The sequence below is a fragment of the Bos indicus x Bos taurus genome, unplaced genomic scaffold (assembly GCF_003369695.1).
Source record: "Bos indicus x Bos taurus breed Angus x Brahman F1 hybrid unplaced genomic scaffold, Bos_hybrid_MaternalHap_v2.0 SuperScaffold_100126, whole genome shotgun sequence".
In the NCBI taxonomy this organism is placed as follows: domain Eukaryota; kingdom Metazoa; phylum Chordata; class Mammalia; order Artiodactyla; family Bovidae; genus Bos; species Bos indicus x Bos taurus.
In genome coordinates this window covers 112,964-121,194 of record NW_020867066.1, presented here as the reverse complement: position 1 = coordinate 121,194, position 8,231 = coordinate 112,964, and the positions used below count along the sequence as shown (strand labels likewise).

The following is an 8,231-nucleotide window of genomic DNA, read 5'->3' as shown; positions in this document are numbered from 1 at the left end:
CTTTCACTTCACACTCATTCACTGACATTTGTCTGTGGCCTCATTTGTGTGCCACCAGCAGAGCTGAGGGGTTGCAGAGATTGTGGGGCTCACAACACCTGAAAATGTACTTTATAGTCCTTTGTAGAAACACTTTGCCCACCCTGCCCTAGACCTCTGTTGTTCTAAGTGTGACCTGTAGATCAGCAGAGTCGGCTTGGCCTGGGAGGCTGTTGCTGCTGCTGCTGCTAAGTTGCTTCAGTCGTGTCCGACTCTGTGTGATCACATAGACAGCAGCCAACCAGGCTCTGCCGTCCATGGGATTTTCCAGGCAAGAGTACTGGAGTGGGTTGCCATTGCCTTCTCCAGGAGGCTGTTAGGAACATGGAATTGTGTCTCTAACCCAGACCTACAGATTCCAGGTGAGTTCTGCTCACATTACAGTTAGAGAAGAACTGGTTTAGAGGCCCTGCTTTGGTCATCCTGTAGTTGCACCCTCCACGCCAGAGAGGACAAGGGGGTGTGGCCACCTGGAGTCTCCCCCCCGCCAACCCCTGGCAGCTCCCAGTCCCTGCTCTGAGCACCTGGACCCTAGAATCCCTGCTCTCAGAGCTGATGTCATCCCCCTTCTAGGTCCCATTTCCCAGCCTGACAGGTGGTCAAGATACAGCTGTTGTGGAGCAGAAGAGGGTGGCCTGAGCTTGAAATTGAAGGCTGTGATGCTCTTGCTTGAGCAGCAGATTCCTCAGGGCACAAAGAGGGTCAGAGCCAGAGGTGGGAAGCGTAGGGGGAGGGCTGGGGACTGGGTTGGCCCCTCCCTCTGCTGTCCTGCCTTCTGGCTCCAAACTCCGGGGTCCAGGAACTCCAGTCTGCCAGGTGGTTACGAAGGTGTACTTGACAGTGTGTTAGCTTGATTTATAACTTTAAAATATTTAAACATATAGGATGGGCTTCATTATACTCTTGACCCAGGGCTCACAGTTGTGAGTGGCAGATCTGTTAGAATCTTCTCAGAATGTGCTCAGAGGACCCCCTGCATCAGAATCCACTGGGATGTTGGATCAGATCTTTGGGGCTGGAGCCCAGGACTCTGCATTCTTCCCCCTCCCCTGGTGACTCTGACCCACAGCAGAGCTACAGGAGCATTTGTAATTGTGGGGTGGGGGCATGGAGAGGAGCTTCCCTGAGGGGCAGGAAGTGTCAGGGAGAAGAGAGGGAGGTTCCAGGTCAAAGGAAGGTGCTGACCATGAACTCACACCTTCCTGCTTCTCTCCTGATTCTCCTCACAACCTGGCCTGACCCAACTCTGGGAGTTGGCTTGCAGCCTCCTGCCAACCGTGGGGCTCTAGGGCTTCCCTGAAGAAGGAAGGACCTGAGTCAGGGGCACCAGGAACATAGGTGGTGTGGGCGCCTGAAGGGACCACACGGACCCACCAGGGGGTCAGGCTGAAGCCACCGAGCAGGTCTTTGGGCAGGGAGACCTCTGGGTCCTGCTGAGACATGGGAGGAGTGGGGACAGACTGTGGTCCCACCAGCCTGTGCTCAGAATCATTTGTTAGTTAGGAGTTGTATGACATTGATCAAGGTCCTTAAGCTCTGTAGGCTTGTTTCCTTGTCTGTAAGATAGTGGTCCTAATACCCTCTGAGCTTGCATTAAAATTAAACATGATAGTCTTTCACTTAGGCCCATGGCACCAGTAGGATGGGCAAGTGTCACGACCTTCATACTGCCAGGAAGCTCTGTAGCCATTGACGAGACCAGACACTTCTGGTCATGATAAACAGTACAAGAAAGCCCATTTGGGCACAGCCCTGAGGGCCAACCCCTTTGGAGGTACTTCTCATGAAAAGGGAATTGAGCTTGAAAAAGTAGGGGTTGAAGTCAAACAACCAAATTCTGCCATCAGGGTTCAGCTCATCAAGAATGCCAAAAAAAAATCACAGCCTTTGTACTCAATGATGGTTGTTTAAATTTTATTGAGGAAAACTATGAAATTCTGGTCGCTGGATGTAGTCACTAAGGTCATGCTGATGGTGACATTCCTGGAGTTCACTTTAAGGTTGTCAAAGTAGCCAGTATCTCTCTTTTGGCCTTATACAAAGGCAAGAAGGAAAGACCAAGTTCATAAATTTTGATGATGAAAGCATGATAGTAATAAATTTTTATATACTAAAAAAGTAAACGTGATAGTTAAATAAGAACACATTCTGCCATGCAGAGCAGAATAAGGGGCAGTTGCTGTTTATGGGGAGTCTCATTACATTACACCTCTGCATGTCTTGATGCTAGATATCATAGGCACTTGTGCTCAGTCTGTGCTCAGTCATGTCCAACTCTTTGTGACCCTATGACTATAGCCCACCAGGCTCCTCTGTCCAAGGGATTCTCCAGGCAAGAATATTGGAATGGGTTGCCATTTCTTCCTCCAGGCGGACTTCCTGACCCAGGGATTAAACTTGAATCTCCTGTTTCTCCTGCATTGGCAGGCAGATTTTTTTTTTTTTTTTTTTTAACCACTGAGCCACCTGGGAAGCACCTGGATGATAAGACCAATTTCCTCAAAACCCCAGGGGGGTGCTAGGGGTAAGGAACCCACCTGTCAGTTCAGGAGACCCAAGAGACACAACTTTGATCCCTGGATCAGAAAGAGCCCCTGGAGGAGGAAATGGCAACCCACTCCAGTATTACTACCTGGAGAATCCCATTCCTCTTTCCATGGGGTCCCAAAGAGTTGTCACGACTGAGCTCACACACACACCTCAGACACCAGGCACAGGAAGGCTCCAGTCATAGCCATGTGACACACCCATGCTTGGCCATTAACCTGGAGCTTCCTGAGCTTTCTTTTGCTGGAGCAACTCCTGAAGTTACTGCCGAGCTGCTCATCATGTATAGTTCCCAGGATTTCCTTCCCAGCAAACTACACCTTGGGAATACTCCTCATAGGTTTGTGATGAACTAAGGCTCAAATCAAATCCCTTATGATTATACAGTGTAAGTGACAAATAGATTTAAGGGATTAGACCTGATAGAGTGCATGAAGAACTATGGACAGAGGTTCGTGACACTGTACAGGAGGCAGTGATCAAGACCACCCGCAAAAAAGGAAATGCAAAAAGGCAAAATAGTTGTCTGAGGAGGCCTTACAAATAGCTGAGAAAAGAAGAGAAAATAAGGCAAAAGAGAAAAGAAAAGATATGCCCATTTGAGTGCAGAGTTCCAAAGAATAGCAAGGAGAGATGAGAAAGTCTTCCTCCGTGATCAATGCAAAGAAATAGAGGAAAACAATAGAATGGGAAAGACTAGAGATCTCTTCAAGAAAATTAGAGATAACAAGGAAACATTTCATGCCAAGATGGGCTCAATAAAGGACAGAAATAGTATGGACCTAACAGAAGCAGAAGATATTAAGAAGAGGTGGCAAGAATACACAGAAGAACTGTACAAAAAAGATCTTCACGACCAAGATAATCATGATGGTGTGATCACTGACCTAGAGCCAGACATCCTGGAATGCGAAGTCAAGTGTGCCTTAGGAAGCATCACTAGGAACAAAGTTAGTGGAGGTGATGGAATTCCAGTGGAGCTATTTCAAATCCTAAAAGATGATACTGTGAAAGTGCTCCACTCTATATGCCACAAACTTGGAAAAATCAGCAGTAGCCATTGGACTGGAAAAGGTCAGTTTTCATTCCATTCCCAAAGAACGGTAATGCCAAGGAATGCTCAAACTACCGCACAACTGCACTCATCTCACACGCTAGTAACGCTCAAAATTCTCCAAGTGGGCCTTCAATACTACATAAACTGTGAACTCCCAGATGTTCAAGCTGGATTTAGAAAAGGCAGAGGTACCAGAGATCAAATTGCCAACATCTATTGGATCATCAAAAAAGCAAGAGTTTCAGAAAAACATCTACTTCTGTCTTATTGACTATCTACTTCTCTCCTATTGACTACACCAAAGCCTTTGACTGTGCGGATCACAAAAAACTGTGGAAAATTCTTAGAGATAGGAATACCAGGCCACCTGACCTGCCTTCTGAGAAGTCTGTATGCAGGTCAAGAAGAAACAGTTAGAACCGGACTTGGAACAACAGAATGGTTCCAAATCAGGAAAAGGGTACATCAAGGCTGTATATTGTCACCCTGCTTATTTAACTTATATGCAGAGTACATCATGAGACATGCTGGGCTGGATGAAGCACAAGCTGGAATCAAGATTGCTGGGAGAAATACCAGTAACCTTAGATAGGCAGATGACACCACCCTTGAGGCAGAAATCAAAGAGAAACTAAAAAGCCTCTTAATGAAGGTGAAAGAGGAGAGTGAAACTGCTGGCTGAGAACTCAACATTCAAAAAACGAAGATCATGGCATTCGGTCCCATCACTTCATGGCATATAGGTGGGGAAACAATGGAAACTGTGAGAGACTTTATATTTTGGGGCTCCAAAATCACTGCAGATGGTGACTGCAGCCATAAAATTAAGACACTTGCTCCTTGGAAGAAAAGCTATGGCCAACCTAGATAGAATATTAAAAAGCACATTACTTTGCTGACAAAGGTCTATCTAGTCAAAGCTATGGTTTTTCTAGTCATCATGTATGGATGTGAGAGTTGGACTATAAAGAAAGCTGAGCACCAAAAAATTGATGCTTTTGAACTGTGGTGTTGGAGAAGACTCTTAAGAGTCCCTTGGACTGCAAGGAGATAATCCAACTAGTCAATCCTAAAGGAAATTAGTCCTGAATATTCATTGGAAGGCCTGATGCTGAAACTCCAATAATTTGGCCACCTGATGTGAAGAACTGACCTATTGGAAAAGACCCTGATGATGGGAAAGATTGAAGGTGGGAGGAGAAGGGGACAATAGAGGATGAGATGGTTGGATGGCATTATCCAGTTAATAGACATAAGTTTGAGCAAGCTCCGGAAATTGGTGATGGACAGGGAGGCCTGGTGTGCAGCAGTCCATGGGGTCACAAAGAGTCCGACGTAACTGAAGTGACTAAAGTTAAGGCTGGGCTTGTATGAAGTCTTCAGGGACAGCTGTGCCATACTGAAAACTACCACGAGGGGGCAGCAGACTCCAGGCGTCCAGGTGAGCATCGTGGAAAGGCCTGGAATGAGAGGCCAGGAAGGCAGCAGTACAAGTAAGAAGTGTCACAGGCCCCGACGTTATCCACCACATCTACACTTTATACCCAGAAACGCACACTTCTGCTCCTACAGAATCACTGTATTTCCTCGTCCAGGTACAATCCTTTATATCTTAAATATGGCAAATGTCAGTGGTTTGCAAACTTGGCTATAAATTCAGACCACCAGGAGAGTTCTGTCAAATACCAGTGCTGAATCCTCATCTCACTTAAGTCAGAATCTCAGAGGAGGGGAGGCAGGAGTCAACACTTTTTAAAACCCCGCAGGTGATTCCACCCTGCAGCCAACTGAGAACCTTTGTCCGAAGCAAAAGATCTCATTTCTTCCCAAATGGCAGCTGCTTTCATTGCTAGAAAGCGTGAAAAAGGGTAAGTCACTAGTCATGTCTGAGTCTTTGCAGATCCATGGACTACAGCCCACCAGAATACCATAGAATTGTCCAGGCAAGAATACTGGAGAATTCCTTCTCCAGGGAATCTTCCTGACCCAGGATCAACGCAAGTCTCCTGCATTGGCAGATGGGACATTTACCGCTGAGCCACCTGGGAAGTCCCTCTCCAAGGTGTGGCTCGTGCCAATAGAATGTGCTTTAGAGTACATGCTGTCCCTGAAAAGTCTCCATGGGGCTGCTATATGTGATTCCTGTCAGCTGGGCTGGTGGAAGAGGCAGGGTTCTCAAAGAACAGGCTCAGCTGTGCTTCCTGTGGCTCCAGACCGCAGGGCCTGGAGCAGCGTCTCTGCACACGGCCCCTGACCGCCATCTTGAATCACAGTGCTGGGTGCATCGATTTTACATACAGCCATCGGAGCTGAGGTGTTAGCAGAGCTATTTTGCACCAGGGAGTCTTGTCTGAAGGTCCGGGTGAGAGGCCTCTGCAGAGGTACCCTGTGAGCAAGTGAAACTTGACTCAGCACAAAGGGAGAGATAAAAGGTAACACTATTTTATTACCTAGATTCTACTTTTACTCCCAGGGAATTGTTGATGGGCTTTGTTGGTGACTGTTCCATCACAGCCCAGCCTCACGGAATATTAAGGATGCCATCTTACCTTTAATGACTGTTTCCTTTGTTACCTATGGAGATAATCTTGATGAGGAGAAAGAGACCAATTTCTCCTCTCTGCTTAAAGGTCCAAAAACGGAAGCCATTGATATAATCAATTTTGTTTGATTTATTGTTTTTTTGCCCATAAGGTTAACTTGCTTGTGGCTGAGACTTGATGGTCCTCTGAAATAAGTGGGAGTCCTTGGTGCCCTTCATTTGAAGAAGACAACTGTGTGTTAGTTAAATGGGAAAGGGAATGATGTAGGCATCAGAGTTCAGAGGAAACCAGGTCTAGACTCCCAGGTGACAGGCTAAGCCTGCCTCCTTGCTATGGAAACCGTGTGTCTATGCTTGTGATACGGGAAGGAAGGGGGCACAATCATTAAAAAAAATCAGGAGGGGGACACAGATTTTGAGAAAAATAGGATCCCACAAAAATTGGCTCAAACTAGCTACAGTCAAGATGGTTTTGAGCATGGTCTGGTCTCTGACCTCTAACTCATAGCACCTTCATTATAACACTAAAAATCAGTCCCCTTGTGCCATGAAAGGTGCTGTGATAGTTACAAGGCTGACGATATGTGGGCAAAAAAGTGATACCGAAGGTGGTGGGGTAGGGGAAGTCCCAACTGTTCCCCACTCAAAAACCAATAAAGAGACCAGGTTGGTGGAAAGAAACATTTACTTTATTTTGGATGCCGGTATGGGGCAGGTGAGGGTGGATACCTCTCCAAAGGCTGACTCCCTCAACCCTTGACAATCAGTGCACAAGAGCTTTTAAAAGACAGAGGGAGAGAGCTATATGTTGAAAAAGAGAGTCAGCTTTGACAGTCATCTTCAAATTGGTCACCAGTGGTCTGACAAGCTTCATCTTGATTGTTTTAAGTACAGTTAATCTTAAGTTCCAGGGTTGGTTCCAATTTCTCAAGGTCAGTTCTCAGAATTGTTGCAGTTTATGTCATGACTACAGTCTGGTCATTATGTAGTTCTTTTACCTACATGGTTGGGGGTTTTGAGTACCTATAACACGGCTCAGAGGCTATGGCTCAGAATATTATCTATAACCCTTGAGAAGGAATTGAGAGGTCCTTGACTATGTTTAATGACTGCGTTATTATTATTTGGTCTCGTTTGACTTTTCCTTTGTTTCTGCATGTTCTCACTTCTCTAATTAAACTTTTATTCTGTGGCTAAAGTTTTTCCACAGACATTAGACAGGCAGAGGACATGGGGGGCTAGGACCATAGGGTCTTGCTCCATTTCAAAAGTGTTAGATGGTTCAATTCTTGAAAATCCCCATCTCTTCCCTGGAATAGCAAGAATATCCCTCCCACTCATTATCATATGAAATTATCCAGCCCATAGCAACTCACAACCCCATACCCTGGGTCCTCTAAGAGGGTCCACATTCTTAGTATGGAGTGTGTGTCTACCTGAATAAGTCCATTTTCTCTCTACTTCAGCTCACTATTCAATTCTTTCCTGCATAAAGCCAAGGACCCTTACTTAGAAGCTGTTTCCTGGTACTCCCACTTCTCCCAGAATGAGATATTTCCTTCTCCCGCACCACTTGTAACATAGAGGATGAAGAATAGGGATTATAGATCTAACCTGATTACAAAGTAGATGATCTAGGTTTAGGAGAAGTTCTTATTTATCTTCCTAGTGCTGTCTCGGGGGCTTCCCTGGTGGCTCAGAGGTTAAAGCATCTTCCTGCAATGCAGGAGACCTGGGTTTGATCCCTGGGTCGGGAAGATCCCATGGAGAAGGAAATGGCAACCCACTCCAGTATTCTTGCCTGGAGAATCCCATAGATGGAGGAATTTGGTGGGCTACAGTCCACAGGGTCACAAAGAGTCCGAACTTTAGCAAAGTCTGGCTTCTGCTTTTCCTTGGCGAATGTCTTTAACATGTATTTTGTTTTTAAAATCAGGTTTGGTAAGGAAGGGTGTAACTGGGTTCTCATCTCTCCCCAGCTGGATGGTACACACTTCATCTCCCTCTGTGGCATTCTCTCATCCTGGCTCACAGACTCTGTAAGCC

The 8,231-nt window shown here is 46.1% G+C and overlaps 1 pseudogene; it reads left to right on the top strand.

Annotated features, from left to right (window-relative positions):
• Positions 1 to 1,681: 1,681 nt before the first annotated feature.
• On the top strand, positions 1,682 to 2,108 carry LOC113888427 (annotated as a pseudogene).
• The last annotated feature ends 6,123 nt before the right edge of the window (positions 2,109 to 8,231 follow it).